We start from the raw sequence: 15,534 nt of genomic DNA on the forward strand, positions 1-15,534 counted from the left end.
TGTGTGTGTGTGTGTGTGTGTGTGTGTGTGTGATGCGCCCTGTTCGTCCATAGGAATATAAATCACAGTGTTTGTTTAGTATTCATATCTGAGAGTTTTTATTACTCCCTCATCCCAAAAAAACAACTGCAAAAGCACAGCTGCAAGAATGTATCGCCAATAAGCAAATGCAGTTACAGTTACTGTCATGCATAAAAAGGGACAGGCAGGCCGGTGTGGGAGTTCCAGCATGTATTGACCATCAAGAGCTGGCAGAAGAGATTGCCCTCATTTCACTATCTTGTTTTCTCCAAATTGCTACTAGTAAAAGCAGATGCGGCCCCCAAATCAACTGGCCCAACGTGTCAATTTCTTATAGGTTTGTTTATTGCCATCTTGCCTGCTATACGACTATCTCTGCCTCCCTGTTATCCTCACTGTAGCGGTGTTCTCTGTGTGTGTCCTCAGCCTACAGTACAATATGTATTCGGCTTACTGTTCAAACTCTGACCTACATGCAGAAGCTTTGCACAGATGAACACAAAATGTTGAAAATATCACTTTTTCTCTCATTTATTTGGAAGTCTTTAGAGAACATATCAAAAAGAAACTTTCTGATTTCTGAAAAAAAACATCAGCCATCTCAATGTTACTAATTATCTATTAGTGTTAAACGGCCTGCTGTAAACTGTAAACCAAAATCGTATCAGTGCTTTAAAACAAGTCCATAGATTCTCATCACAGAATAAACTGTTGCGGCCAGGCACAGCTGCAGGAATTCTAATTAAAAGCCATTAAAATGTGCTTCTGCATGAAGTCTGGACGAGGGATTGTTCTGACAGGGAAAACATTTTCTTCAGCCTTGCCTGAAGCTGACCACCTGGCTGGCATTTAGCATTACTTGTCAGTACTTTCACTTGTGTGTGCATATGTGTGTGTGTGTGTGTGTGTGTGTGTGTGTGTGTGTGTGTGTGTGTGTGTGTGAGTAAAAATGTCCTATGCTATGTCCTATTTCTGTGGTAAATCCTATCAACACATTCTCACTCATGTACCTAATTCTGTTCTGATGCAGTACCCACAAAACATCTCTGTTATCTGGGAAGTGCAAATGTGAAAGTAGTCGGACATTGTTTTTATGCTGCAAAGTCTCTAGGGAAGAGGTCTATGGGTGGATGGAAGGGTCAACAAAGTGTTTGATTGGGACATTTCGAGTACTTTAAAATAGCGATAGAGGATAGAAGAAAGTGGAGCATTTACCAGATATTCCCCTTAGGAGTTGTTGGAAAAATTGGACCCATGTGGTGGCCAGAAACATAACTCTCAATAACCGTCCCTGCTGGATGTGTATAGGCAAGAGTTTTTTCTAGTTTACTAATTCAACTTAAAATGTGATAATATGTCAGTAGTATGTTCGGACAGCTGCCCTTTGTGGCCAAATAATCAATTATTAAGACTTTGGGATTTAAAAGGTTCAGGATCAAATTACTAACCGGTAGGTAGATTTGTTTTCCAGCAAGAACATGACATCCATTTTGACACACAACCATGAAAACATTCTAAAAATTGAGTTAATCGTACAAATACTCAAGGTTCCACCGATCAGGACAAAACAGAGTGAAAGAAAGAAAAATCAGTCAAAAGAACATTCTCTAAAAATCGAAATCAAGATAAAAGCAAATGTGTGTGTGCAAATTTTGCTACGGAAAGTTGAGTTTATGAGCATTTTTGACGTTGGAAACATCAGCTATAACACAATCTCAAAATGCCTAACCTATGGCCAAATGGCAGCAAATCAGAAAACAGTCATATTACTCATTTTTGTATACAGTTATTGTAGCAGTTTTTGGAAAGATCAAGTGATTGCTCTGATCAGGCTCATTCCAGAAAGCAATAAAAGACAACCTATATTTATTAACCAAGCAACACAAAGCAGCACTATGGGGCCTGCAGTATACACATGCTAATTCATACACATGTACATACATAGGTTACATAAATATCCATAACCTTTCTCAAAAGGTATGAAAATATTTTCCTGCCTCTTTAGAGACAATTCAACATGTTCTACCTGCGCCCCATGCTTTCTGGCACCATGTGGTTTGGCTGCCATTTGGTCTGAATAAATAACATCCAACCATGAAAGTGCCCAATGTCTGGCTCTTTCAGCAAACAGCAAGCAGGCTTTTGCTGCTGTCATGCCTGTAAGATATCCTCTTCATGAAACCATAAAAAATAAGCAGACAGTGTATTTTGTTGTTTAGGTCGGACAATGGTATGTCAAAGATCTTTAATAGAAATGTGTAGTGTTTATCCATCTTTTTTGAAAGAATGAACAAAATAAAGATGATCAACTGTACATCATGAAAATGTACAAAAACGTTAAATACATCAGATGCTGTATTAAAGAAAATGAAATACAAGTAATGCATCTCTGCAGTATATGCAACATAAAAAATAGCAGGGGAATAAGAAGTAGTGACTCAGACCACACTGGATCTTCCCTCCTATCTGAGTAAAGAACAGAAGCTATAGACCATAGCCACTTCACTTTTGGAATTAGTTTTGGTGTTATTTGATCTCTTGACAGAAAAGCAAGAGGGATGAAATGCAACAGAGGTCCAGGGCCAGATTCAAGGGCATTGTGCTTACATGGCGTATATCTCTAGCCTGGACACGCCGCTCTCATCCCAACACTCCACCCACACACATCCTGAGAAAAATTGCCTCATTAAACTGCCACATCACGAACCCCAACCAAACTGCAGTACACATAATGTTTGTGAGCTTCACTAAAGATGTACCTTAGCTGGGTTTACTAATTGCCCTCATTTCCTCGCCTGCCCTTTTCCCAATCCTTTTTCTTCCCTTCCTGTCCTCACATCACCTCGCCCAGTCAACCTAATGAAGCTATCCAGTTAGGGGATAAAGTGGTTAAAGTGTCCTGCACTCCTTTTAAGCTCCTGTATAGCAGACACACACATCAGGAGGGGAGTGAATGGGGAAAGGATACCCTCCTTAACCCTCCCCTGCTGTCTCTTCTCCTTTGTGGACTTGGAAGTCGCTGACAGAAGTAAATCACTAGGGGGCTGGCAAGAGATTTAAATGAGCTGATTAATCCCCATGCTAATAATCACTCCATTAAGAATGGTGGAGCAATGATTAAAGCTCTTGGAAGGCACTCTGCACCATGCTGGGTTTCAGCTTAGAAAAAACACCCATGGGAGCATGTGTTTAAATATACATTGAATAAGTGACTATTTCATAAGAAATAGGAGTTTTTACCATAGAAGCAAAAGTAAAACTGCAGAGAATATGATGGCCATTTTTTTTCTCTACATGAAAAAGTAAGTAAGTAGATTTTGTTCCTTGTGTTTCTTGTTTGTGGGACAAGTTTTTAACCCAGGGGGAGTCGATTCATCTTTGTTGGCAGTGATATACCTCTCAATGATATTCATTTGCCTGAGGGTTCGTTTCATAATCTTGTTTACTTGTGTTCCCCTCTCAGCACCCCATCTTTCCCCCACTAATGTGACTCATGGTTTTATTTGTTCCGTGTTACTCTCAGTCTGCCTCTCTCTGTGCGCCTGTCCCACCACTGTCATACTCACTTTGTTTAGCCCAGCACTGAAAATCATTCATGCAGTCAGGTTTTATTTCCTTTAATGCTTCCTTAAACCAAGACATGGAGGGTCAGAGCTCCTCATAATATTGCATTTATTCCTGCTCCCTCCCCATTAATTCTGCTGTTCAGTTGTGGTCCACTTCTTCTAAAGCTGTCTGACACAACAATGTTCATTTGGAGAACTGAAAGAGGTCACAGACCATACAGTCCAAGGGTCTTATATAATTTGGATGTGTCATCATTTAATTATATTTACATGCTACTTTGCAAAGTGGCGGCAGAGCATCTGGCAGACATCTCGCCTGTGACAGTCCCGACAAACAGCAAACGTGGAAAGTTGCCACCGCAAGTAGCACTCGACCCTGCTGCAGCACTGCCACGTTGTTGGACCAAATCCAACACATAGAAGCGGAGGAGACTAGGCAGTGGCTGGTGCCTTTTGCTGTACACTGTAGATTTATTCAGGCTTCAAATCTCTAATAGTGACATAGAGCATGTCCTTGGATGCACATTAAGTTCCAGTGAATTATTAATGGCTTGCTAATAAATATGTTCACCCCTTCCTTAAAAACGGCTTTGTTTATTAGGCTTGAGTGAGGGCAGATGGGGAGGGGGTGAAGAGTTAGCCAGCATAAAAGGAGTTTGTCCAGCAGTAGTTAGGAGTTCACACAGGTCAAGTGGACCGTGCTTAATGGAGCATTGAAGCTCTCACACTGTTTGTAATTTACAGTGGTGGGAGAAGTATTTACATCATTTAATTAAAGGAGCACCCAACAGATTTTACACTCAGTCGACTTGTCTCGAGAACTGCCTGTAAAATGTCTTCTGTGGCTCTTTGTTAGCATGTTTGTGTGCTGCTGAGCATCCCTGTGTGCGTGTAACAAGCATAGTGTGCGCACTGTGCATAAGCCGAGGCACATTTTACTAATGTTATATTAAATAACAACAAAATACTGCATTGTTGACTTTACACCAGGTTTTTGTTGGACAATGGCACAATCACTTCCCGCTGCCTCAAGATAGCAATACGGCAAGGATGCACCTGAACACACCTCCCTGTAAGACCAACACGACCAAAGATGGGTGCAGGTGCACTTGCTATTTAAATGATGTGGGCGCTGGATGGTCTTAAAATAGCAAAAACACTTATGTCGGGCTTTGGACCATGCTGTGCCGGGTGCAAGATAGGGCCCTAGGTCTTCAACAGAAAGCAAACCGGGTCCACCTACAGGCTGCTGTCACACACGCCACTCCTGTACAGCACTATTCATTTTTGTATCTTTAATGTCCATGAAATGTCCTTTTCTTTTTCTCTGATCGTCTATAATAGCGTTGTATTTGGTGAATTAATAATAATCAGCTACACATGGAAAGATAACAGGAGATTTTTTATTAACAATGTTAACATGTGCTTCTAAGCAATAGCCACAGTCACATGGGCATTAACATGAACGCACATCGCTAAGACAAGACTTAAGAGAGGTTAGTGCAACCAATGCAAAGTCCATAATGAAGACCGCAGTGATGTTCCAGGGGGCAAGAGTGGCCAGTGCCCCTGTGATATTAACTCCCATTTGGCCCCCCTTACTGTGGAAAATATTTCAATATATTTTCAACCCCAACTTTATCCCCAAAGAGGATATTATTCATGTGCAGTGGTAGACAATGTATAGGTTAACACTGAATCAGTATCCTTGTGTTTTTAGTTATATTTGTATTGTTAGTGCTTTGTAGAACCAAACCTATGGATGGATGGATGGATGGTGATATGCAACACTTTGTTCATATTGTATTTGGTACCCCTAAAATAGCATGTGGCCCCAGTCTGGCCCCTCCATTTGAAATGGTCTAGAACCACTACTGGGAGACTGGTCTTAACTAAGACTGACTTAGCAGACTTAGCAAGGCTTAGTAAAGACTAGTTGGAGCAACCGGCTTCTGGACTGATTAAAATAGAAGCGTAGCTGTTCCAGGAAAGTACTTCACCCTGCACTTAGATACAGTACTTGCATGTTACAGTACTAAATATGGGAATATTTAATGTCCATATGCAAAACATGCATTTGTCAGCTTCTTTCACAAATACCTTTCTGTGTTCTCTTGTGTACAGAAAATGCAGAAATATTGTGACAACATCCTTACTTATCTTACTTCTAAGCAATTACCAGAAGCCCGGCTAATTTAAATGGATTTAATATTTAGCAGTGTTTTTTAACAACCACCATTAGAGAATGCCATTTGTCAGTTTGATTAATTTCTTAAATAGAGACAAAGCAGAAGGAGCGGCCTCTCTTGTGTGTCACCCCCATTTCTCTCCTCCTTTCATGTCTATCCACTGTCCCTTTAATAAAGGGAAAAGCCCCAAAAAATCTTTAAATTAAATAAATGACAAAAAAGAGACAAAGCAGAAGCATGCTCTTCATGCACTCAGCACAGGAATTTATGTTTATATTTTCCTGTGTTGAAAGTAGGCGTAAAACACTCAGAACATTAAGCTGTCGTTTGCATCTATGGAAAATATAAAAACATAGAACTCTTAAATATTCACATTAAGAGCATGAGGTTACTAATTAAAATGGTTCCAGTGAACAAAACTGCAACCCAACAATTGAATTATGGATGTATAAAAGCTTTTGCAGTCATGGTGACATACATTTTCTTTCCATACACTCAGACATTGTAAATGCTATACCTCTACATGTCCTCTGTCTGTGAGGTATTCCGTGTGACCGTCATTCTTTACCAGATTTTAGTTTTTATTATCAGATTGTATTTTTTTCTATAATACCAGCCCGCCTTTCCTTTTAACCTTAGAAATCCTTACAGAATAATACATCCGCTCACAGCTTTTCCACTCACAAAAAAAAAGAAAAGGAATCAAACCATTCTGATCTTTTGCATTCTATTGTGTACATGCTTCAATGCAATGGTGTTCTTCATCTGCAGGACAGCTTTAAAGCTTTTTAGTCATGAAAACAATGTCCTACTGTAAACTCTTATGTCTTTCTCAGAGATCCATTTCTTAAGCAAAGAACGAATGAGTGCATAGACTTCATTTGACCCATTCTCCTTCCTGCTGTCCTCTGACTTCCTCTCAGTGGCTGTTTTCCAGGGCGAAAGAGGTTTTATGGCTTGACAGAAAGGAGAGCTTTTCATGTTAACTGACACCGATGGAGGTCGACAGCAACAATGTCAACGCACAATGAAGTCAGATTGCAGTGGGCCGTTTTCGCTGGACACAGTAACTCGCTTGGTTGTAAACCTTTTTGTTGTCCCCTCAGGAGCCTCCACGTCAGCTTTTACCAAGGTTGTATTACACCGCCGTGTTCCTACAAGCAGACTTTGCATTGCAAGAGCAAGACCAGCATACTTTACAAGGCTGCGGCGCTGACTCTGCACTTCTCTCGTGGGATTTAAGGGTTTTAAACTATAGCGCAGTCACATTCAAGTGTGATCCCTCCTTAGCCCCTCTAACAGCACAGCTGCCTCTGGTTTTACATCACATCCCCCCCCAAGGGGCGACTGTAAACAAGCCTTCGGCGTCACTCCACCCAACACAAGCTTCAAGACAGAGAGGAAGACAGACGCTAGACAGACGGCGTTCTCCGCTGGGGAAAAAAAGGAACAAACCAGAGACCCAAGAAGTACATCAACACCAGCATCCCTTCAGAAGCAGCCTTTTGGGCACAGATGATAAGAGGTTTTTCATGCACGGGGTTGACACACGCATGGAATCTACACGGAGGCAATAAAGGCATGCCCCTTGCGGTTTGAAGATGCAAAGGAAAACAGAAGACTTGTTTGATCCAATTTATTTAACATCCCCAGTTTGAAGACAGTCTCTCACATGTTTGCATACGAGTCTGTGATAAAAGTGTCAAGCCATGTTATTCCCACAGAATGTGTATAGAATTGTAAGAAAAATGAAATAAAGTCAGGTGCCACACCAGAATTCCTTCAAATCTGCCTAGAAAAAAAGGTTCTTACCCAAAGTTTTCACTTTAACTCTCAAGAATTTCAGCTTTCGAGAGAGAATGATGGACCTGTACTTTAAGGAGTATTTTGACTTAATCCATGTAATCTCAGTCTCTCTCACTCACATAAACTCCTTTCACCTTCAACACCAGTCCGTTCAGACCATTCTGTCCGAGCTACATCCACTTTCTTTCCATTATTTGTTCTAAATCTTATATTTTAGAAAGTGTGAGGCACTCTTAAAGCGAAGCTCTGCTGTTCCTTCAAGACGTTCAGAGAGCCTTTTTGGTACATTCTCAGTTTTTTCTTCCATTTTTCCGAACACAAAATTTGGCTATTTCTGGTATTTACTTTGACATATTGCTGTCATTGTTTCAAATGTACCATGTTTCAACATCAGCAAGTCATTGCCACAAAAATTGAGACAAAAGCTCATATTTGGATTTCAAGACTTAAACACAGTGTGATAATTACACAGTTTTGTGGTACGGTTTCTCTTTTTCTCCACTGAATATCTAGTTTGCCGATGATTGCCAAAAGCTTGAAACAAGAGTATTGAGACAATGACACTTGATTCTACAGGAGTTATGAAGCCAATTTACACTCTAAATAACTTAAGTTATTTCAGTCTGCATTTGTTTTAAGCACAAAGACTCAACAAAACAAGTGCAGACTGAAATAACTGCCATCTCAATTTCTGTTATTCTACCCAGGTCATGCCTACATAATGTTTTTCAGTCTGACAAATTTGAAATCTTTGAAATGTGAGGTGGGCAAATTGGTCTTAAAGATGCAGAATTGCAAACTGTCAATGCTTCTGGTTAATTTTGTTTGTGATTTCATAGAGCTTCTGGTTTACACCTTGCTCTGCCACATATGGACACATGCACTGATTATGGAAACATAACCGGTGCTGATGCTTTCGTTCAGGTGAAATACATGATACAAATTAACAATTAACATCCTATCAGGCTCTGTGACACGTATAAAAAGGCTGAACAGACCCACCTCACCTTAACGTTCCATCAAGATGCAAACACAAAGAGTCTCTGAATGCTTAGACGGGTATGAATATGAATATGAAGTGAGTCATATGCTATGGCCTTTACAGTCACCACAGCTCAACCCAAATTAACACGTGGGAGATTTCATGTAGCACTGGTAAAGCAGAATGACAGTCACCAAAACTTTCCAATAAATTACCTGTCAGTTTACATAACCCATGTTTACTTCATTTACAGCAGTAGTTCTCAAAGTGGGGTCCAGGGACCTCTCCCCAAGGGTCCTTGAAGGGGTTCCCGGGAGTCCCCCAAAAAAAGGGGGATCATTTATTTTCACAATAATTTCATCCGTAAGTGACACAATGACAGATTGTATTACTATTTTGCTCATGGGTTTCATTCACTGTCTGTAATAAAAACATCAAAAAGTAGAAGTCTTTCACGTAGGGGACCCTGGGACAAAGTCTTGTCAGATGGGGGTCCGTGGTACTAATTTGTGTCAGTTTAGGGATCCCTGATGTGACAAGGTTTGAGAACCACTGTTTTACAGCACTCTCCACCACCATCACCAAAACGACAAATGAGGAGATTCAACCCTTTCAGACACTTGGCAAGAGGCTACGAGGCTGTTCTGGAGGCTTATAGTGGCACAACACCTTACTAAGACACTTAATGTTGATTTGCACTCTAAACTGTCACCCATTTGTATAGTGTATGTATGTTGCGCAGTAATTAACCTGTCAGCTCTCTGTGTATACAGCTGATTATCCCCACAAGTGTCTCAGTGGGAGACAAGTACTAGCGTCTGTGGGACAAGGTCTAAGAATATGTAGCATCATCAACATTTCTGTCCTGTGCTAGCTCTGTAAAACAACAGCTGCTCTGTGTTGTATGACAGGCAGAGCACTGATTAGCATTTACATTGGCTAGATGATAGCTATTTAACTCTGATCTACCTTTGTAGTGCCACATCTGCTGGAGTTGGTACTGGCTGATGGTAGGAGAATGCGTGGTTGGAGTTTTCATTTACCCATTTTCCAAAGCCATGGGTGGTTTTCTTTTGGGTTGTAATGACTCCATTCCATTAGAGCCTTATTATATCCTTAAACTTCAGTATTGAGGTTGTGTACATGGCCAAATACTGTATGTTTCAATTTAGTATTTATTCAATCATAAGCAGACATCCTAAATTCAAATTCAATTAGAATAAACACAGACAGACTATATCATTTATTACATTTTAACAGTTTTTTTTCCAAATAATTTGGTTAGTTGTGAGGAACAGTTTTACAATGATGCAAGTTTTATCTGGGTTAATGATAGATACAAAGTATTGCATATTGATTGACAAAACTGGACTTAATTTTTTTTATCTCAGTATATTTAGTACATATCTATAATTACCCATTTGTAAATATTTATGTTAACTATTTTGTATACTATATTTATGTTTACTAGTTTGTATTTTTTTGCACATTTTGTCAAATTGTTTTATCTGGTTTTCGTTTATTTAGCTAATAATTTAATTATTCACTTAATGGGCTGAAAACAAGAGGTTAAGGTCAAAGTAGATTAAAATAAAATCCACTGTATCCCTTATTTTATGTTTAAAAATTCTATTGTTGCATTTCAGAAGTGACTCAATGTGTTTTTGTCAGGATGATTGCATATGTCTTGTATTACTCATAATCATATGGGTGTCTACCTATTGTTGTGAGATACTGTTTTGACCTTTAGCAGATGTCTAAGTCAGACCAGAGCTGTGTTTGGACCATTAAACATCATACAGTAGCCTATATTAAATATTTTCTTTTAGAATTTTTTTGTGTGTGGCGCTTTTGGCCTTTATTTGACAGGACAGCTTAGACGGGAAGGAGGAGAGAGAGGAAAAAATGCAAAAAGAGCCACAGGCCGTTGCGGCAAAGACTGAGTCTCTGCATATGGGCGCACACTCCGCCCATGCGTGCAATATATATATATATACATACACACACACACACACACACACACACACAAACACACACACACACAGTATATATATATTTGAAATATTTAAAATAAATTCTACAATTTTTACCCATTCGTAATGACGGTCTAGTTTTAATGTATTATGTACTGTAGCTCACTGAACCTCATCTCTTTCTCAGTCCCTCTACACAATGAGCGTAGCAGGAAAGAGATAAAAGTAGCCGACCAGTGTCTCTCAAGATTTTCTATCCCACAGGTGCTTTAAAGCCCGTTTCTATCTGCATATCTGCTTTGCAAGAGTAAAGGGTAGAAGAGAGCGACAAGACAGTCTCACTGCCAAGGCCTTCATAAATCTAGTTTTATCTTACCTAGCTGCTGCCTATGCATTAAATGCCTTGACACTGGATTCCATTATGCATGTCTTTCATTTAAATGTAAGATTGTATCTGAGATATATTCTCGTGATTAAGCGGAGCAGGCTAACCATACAAAATCCTCCTGTGATTTCCCGAGGCTGATACCTGAGATTGCAGGTTGAATCCCGGATCCTTCACTCTTCCTCCTATAGAGGCGTTTAGGGTTCAGCGCTGCCTTGTCTGCGTTACCCAAGCTGTAATTGTTTGCACTTCCTTCTGCCATTAATCGATGCCTCCATCTCCACGGATGACATGCTCACCCACGCCCCACTGTCAGTATTCTGCCACTACTGTGTAGTATCATAGCTGAGATATGAAAAATTAATTTCCTCCTGGCAACCAGCAAGGTAAGCCTATGGTGTGTGTTTTTACCAAGAAAAGTGAAGAGATTGAGTGAGATGATGAAAAGGAAAACTAGATGAAATGTGTAGCGGCTATAAATTCCTAGGTAACTGTCTCATTATATATTGTCCTGTCCACTCTTGTAAACTGAAAACTCAGAGGACCACAGGGGCTATACTTTCTGTTTCATGGGTTCAAAACGCATGAACGTAGGGGGTCTTGGGAGGCGGTGTACAGCTATAAATCTCTCCAAACTTGAGGTTTCCCTAGGACTCCAAAAATGAACCAATACAATCTACTTTCACTTTACTAGGTTTCATTTTTAAAGCTGTGAATTAAGGGATGCACTATGATGACTTGCTGTAATAACAACATCATGATGTTACAGTGAGCTGGCTACAGTGCTAAAAAATGCAGTAGATATTTGTTAGCAGCAATGCATTCTGGGGAAAATAATGCGGTTTTGTTAATATACAAGGCATTTGAAACTAAACAGGAATGTGCTACTTTTAAGTGTGGGTTTCCTGATTTCAGCTTTTAGTCCAAAAAATGTATTGCATTTAAGTTACACTCATATCGGTATCATGACGAGAGACAACCAACTCTGCAGTGCTGATTTGACTTGTCATTCTGAATTTTTCTCCATGCATTGTGAAGATTTTACTAGTTTCTAATCCCATTAGATGGAAGAGCAGCACCTTGTCCATTCACACAGCATGAGAAGACAGTTCGTTGTCAACGTTCACATCACATGTATCAAGATGTGATAAAGATAAAAGACTGTTTAGGGAACAAGGGAGAGTCAAGCACGTACTGCGGAGGTTGCGTCCTTATATTCAGAAAACAAGTGAGGTTGCCTCGACACACACACACACACGCACACACACACACACACGCACACACACGCACACACGCACACACGCACACACGCACACACGCACACACGCACACACGCACACGCACAAACACTCCTTTCTTGCTTCAGTGTTCCCTAACCAAATGGGAACTGGTTCAGTATTTCCTTCTCTGATCCGTTTTCAATACATGAGTGATGCAAATCCAAAAAACATCATCCATTCTTTTTATTGGGCTGATGGGGGAAAATATGTGTGTGTGTGTGTCATTCAGGAGTCTTTGGGAGGGCAAAGTAAAGCAGACAATTCTGAAAGTCAGATCCATTGTCATTGGGGTTGATTATCTAAAGACTCATTTGAAGTAGTCCATCCATTGGGTTTCGGGAAAAAAAGTGATGGCAGTCTACTGTACCTCACTCAGCCATTTTACCTCAATCCGTCGATCAACAACTTTTTTGCAGAAAGCAAGATTTTTTTGTATTGTTTATGACTTGGTAATGGGACAACTGGACAAGGATCTTAAAGACCTCGAGGTCAGTGGCATCCACTTGCCTGATGGTTAGATTTCAAAAGGGATTATATGCGTCATTGGAGGAGATAACCTGTTATGCCATTGGGTGTATCAGCAAAAGTGTTTAAAAAAAAAAAAAAAAGAACCAGATCAGACCATGTCTAGTCTTCTTGGGATAAATATGGAAAAGTTGCTGCAGAGATTTCTTAGCTGGGGTGTGCAAAGTATAGATGAACTTAAGCATGTGGAGGGAGCTCCTGCAGTGGACCAACTTCAAAACAGGACATTAATGAATTTCTCCAAATCTATGAAGGTTAAGATTTCATGAGATGTTTTTATCATAACTTTTTAAGTATGCATTTTGCTCATGATAGATTTTTTTATCAGATGCATTGCATAAGGCAAGCCATTTGTGTGCATGTCACTTATTTTCTCTCTCTTAACTAGAGAACATTTGCCTGGTGATATTGCTCCACAAATGCCATCCTCCTCTTCCTCCACTGCCACCTTGGACACCACGAGCCCACCAGTCCCTTCTTCACTGACAACAATTTTTTGGTCTGACCGAATGCCAAGTGAATCACACAGTGTGAGTGGAAACTGACAACTTCCCCCTTACTGCTGCAAAACAATTTGCATCCTTGTTGAAGAAATTAAAAAACGTGAGAAGAATCCATGCAGAGCAAAGTGTTCTCACTCTGGCTTTCAAAATTGTCAAATTAACCATTTCATCCAGCGATATAGCACCAAGACAGCTCAATAGAGGGCTTAAATACAGGCCAAAGAAAGATGGATGCATTAAAACAGGTAAAATACATAACAGATGAAACTAGCTAGACAAAACCTTCAGGGAAGACACTACACATAATTCAATTTGAATCACACCACTTCACACTCACACAGCAAGCTAGGGTGACTAGAACTACACTATAAAGCAAGCATTCAAAATGGCTGCCTACAACGCCCCCCCCCCACCCCCCACCCATAGCCCCAAAACTAATAATAAATACTCAAACAAAAGGGATCATGAACAATCAAAAAAATCTTCACTTCATATCATATTCACATCATATAATGAGCCCAGTATTTTTGGTTCTATAAATTAAGTCATACAGGTACAATCATAATTTAAAACATATTAAAAGGAGCCTACCAAATCAAACACCAAACAAAGGCTGGCCCCAGCTGCTGTGTCTCAGGTGTGCAATGCAGGAAGAAGAGTCCAGGTGAGACCCTGCCCCGTTTTATAGACTCTGCCCCTATTCTGGGTCCTAGTGCTAGACTTCCAGCCTTCCCCTCTACATCAGGAGCCATTTCACTCAAATTACAAAGAAGTATATATTTTCTTTCTTTCTTTTCTTACTTAATAATCCACAGATCATGCAGAAAGTAGTTCCAACTGAAACTATTAGGACATTGTTTCTTCAAAGACACATTGCTGTTGAATTCTGTAATTGTAGTGGCTCACTGCTGTGAGCACCACAAATGAAATTACCTGAAGTGTGTTGAAAAGTGCAGAATTTAAGAGACAGAAATGTCAAAACCAACTAAACATGACAAGATAATAGGCTGGAAGACACTAAAACACTCTGTAAAGGAAAACTGCATAATGGATTTGTCTCTACAAGCGACCCCTGTCATATGCAGTTGTTTGATCCGTTGTTATTAGAAAATGTGATTATAGCAGCTTTAAGTTATGATGGAAGGGTATAGGTGGGTTAAGGAAGTTTGGTGGTTAATAGATGAAAAACTTGGAAAATGATGCCAAAGAAATCCATTGCCCTTGTATGAAAGTGTAGAATATAGTTGCTACATTGACAGTCCCACTTCAGTAATAAACAACAACTCATACAATGTTGCCACTTAATGTGTCTTACATAAATATTCAAATAATGACATTCATTTTGTGCTCTGGAAATGTCTGTTTATGTTAGTTAAATGTGACAAATACATGTTGTTCTTTAGTCCCTCTGAAAGCCAAAGGTGTGTTTATCGCTCATACATTACATAATCTCCTTATTTGAGACATAGGCAAAATAATTTCTGTAAATAATTTCTGAGTCATGGCATCAAACTTGACAGCTCGCAACTTTGTAAAACAAATTATAGTATCTGCTTTTTGGAATTGTAAATGCTTAAAAGTGTTTTTTAAACTCCTCATGTCCTCCTTCCAAATACAGTTTGTATATATGTATATATACATGTATATATTAGTGCTGACAGTTAAACGCGTTATTAACGGCATTAACGCAAACCCATTTTAACGGTGTCAATTGTTTTTAGCTGAATTTACGTTTTGAGTGGATGGCGAGCGTGAGACGCCAAAATGGATGCCAATAAGATTATGAATGGAAAGTTTACTTTTTAAAAGTTGCCAAACGTTCACATTGACAAGGCTAAAGTGATCTGTGTGTTTTGTCGTGAACAGAGCTATCATCACAGAACGTCCAGTCTGAAATACCACTTGATGGCCAAGCACAGTAGTTTTTTCCCCCTTTCATTGATGGTCAGTGTTACATTGTGTGAGAGATTATCTGCTCCAAGTGAGAATGTTACGTGTGAAATGGAACACTACATTAGGCTGTAGGCCAATGTTGTTTTCAATTTAAAAAAAACATTTGTATAAAGCAAGCCAATCCCCTTTTCCATGTTGCTAATAGCATTAAAATGAGAAAAAATAACGCGACAAAAGGAAATCAAGGGACATTTATAATAGATAAAACTGCGTGCTAAATTGAGAGTTATATATTTGAATCGTTTGACAGCACTCATATTTCAGAGCTGTAAGAAAACCTTTGGAGAGAAAACATTTACACTTATATGATTAATATTCAGCACTACAAAATGATCTTGAGAGTATTGTTCA

Source organism: Etheostoma spectabile, chromosome 20 (assembly GCF_008692095.1).
Source record: "Etheostoma spectabile isolate EspeVRDwgs_2016 chromosome 20, UIUC_Espe_1.0, whole genome shotgun sequence".
NCBI lineage: Eukaryota > Metazoa > Chordata > Actinopteri > Perciformes > Percidae > Etheostoma > Etheostoma spectabile.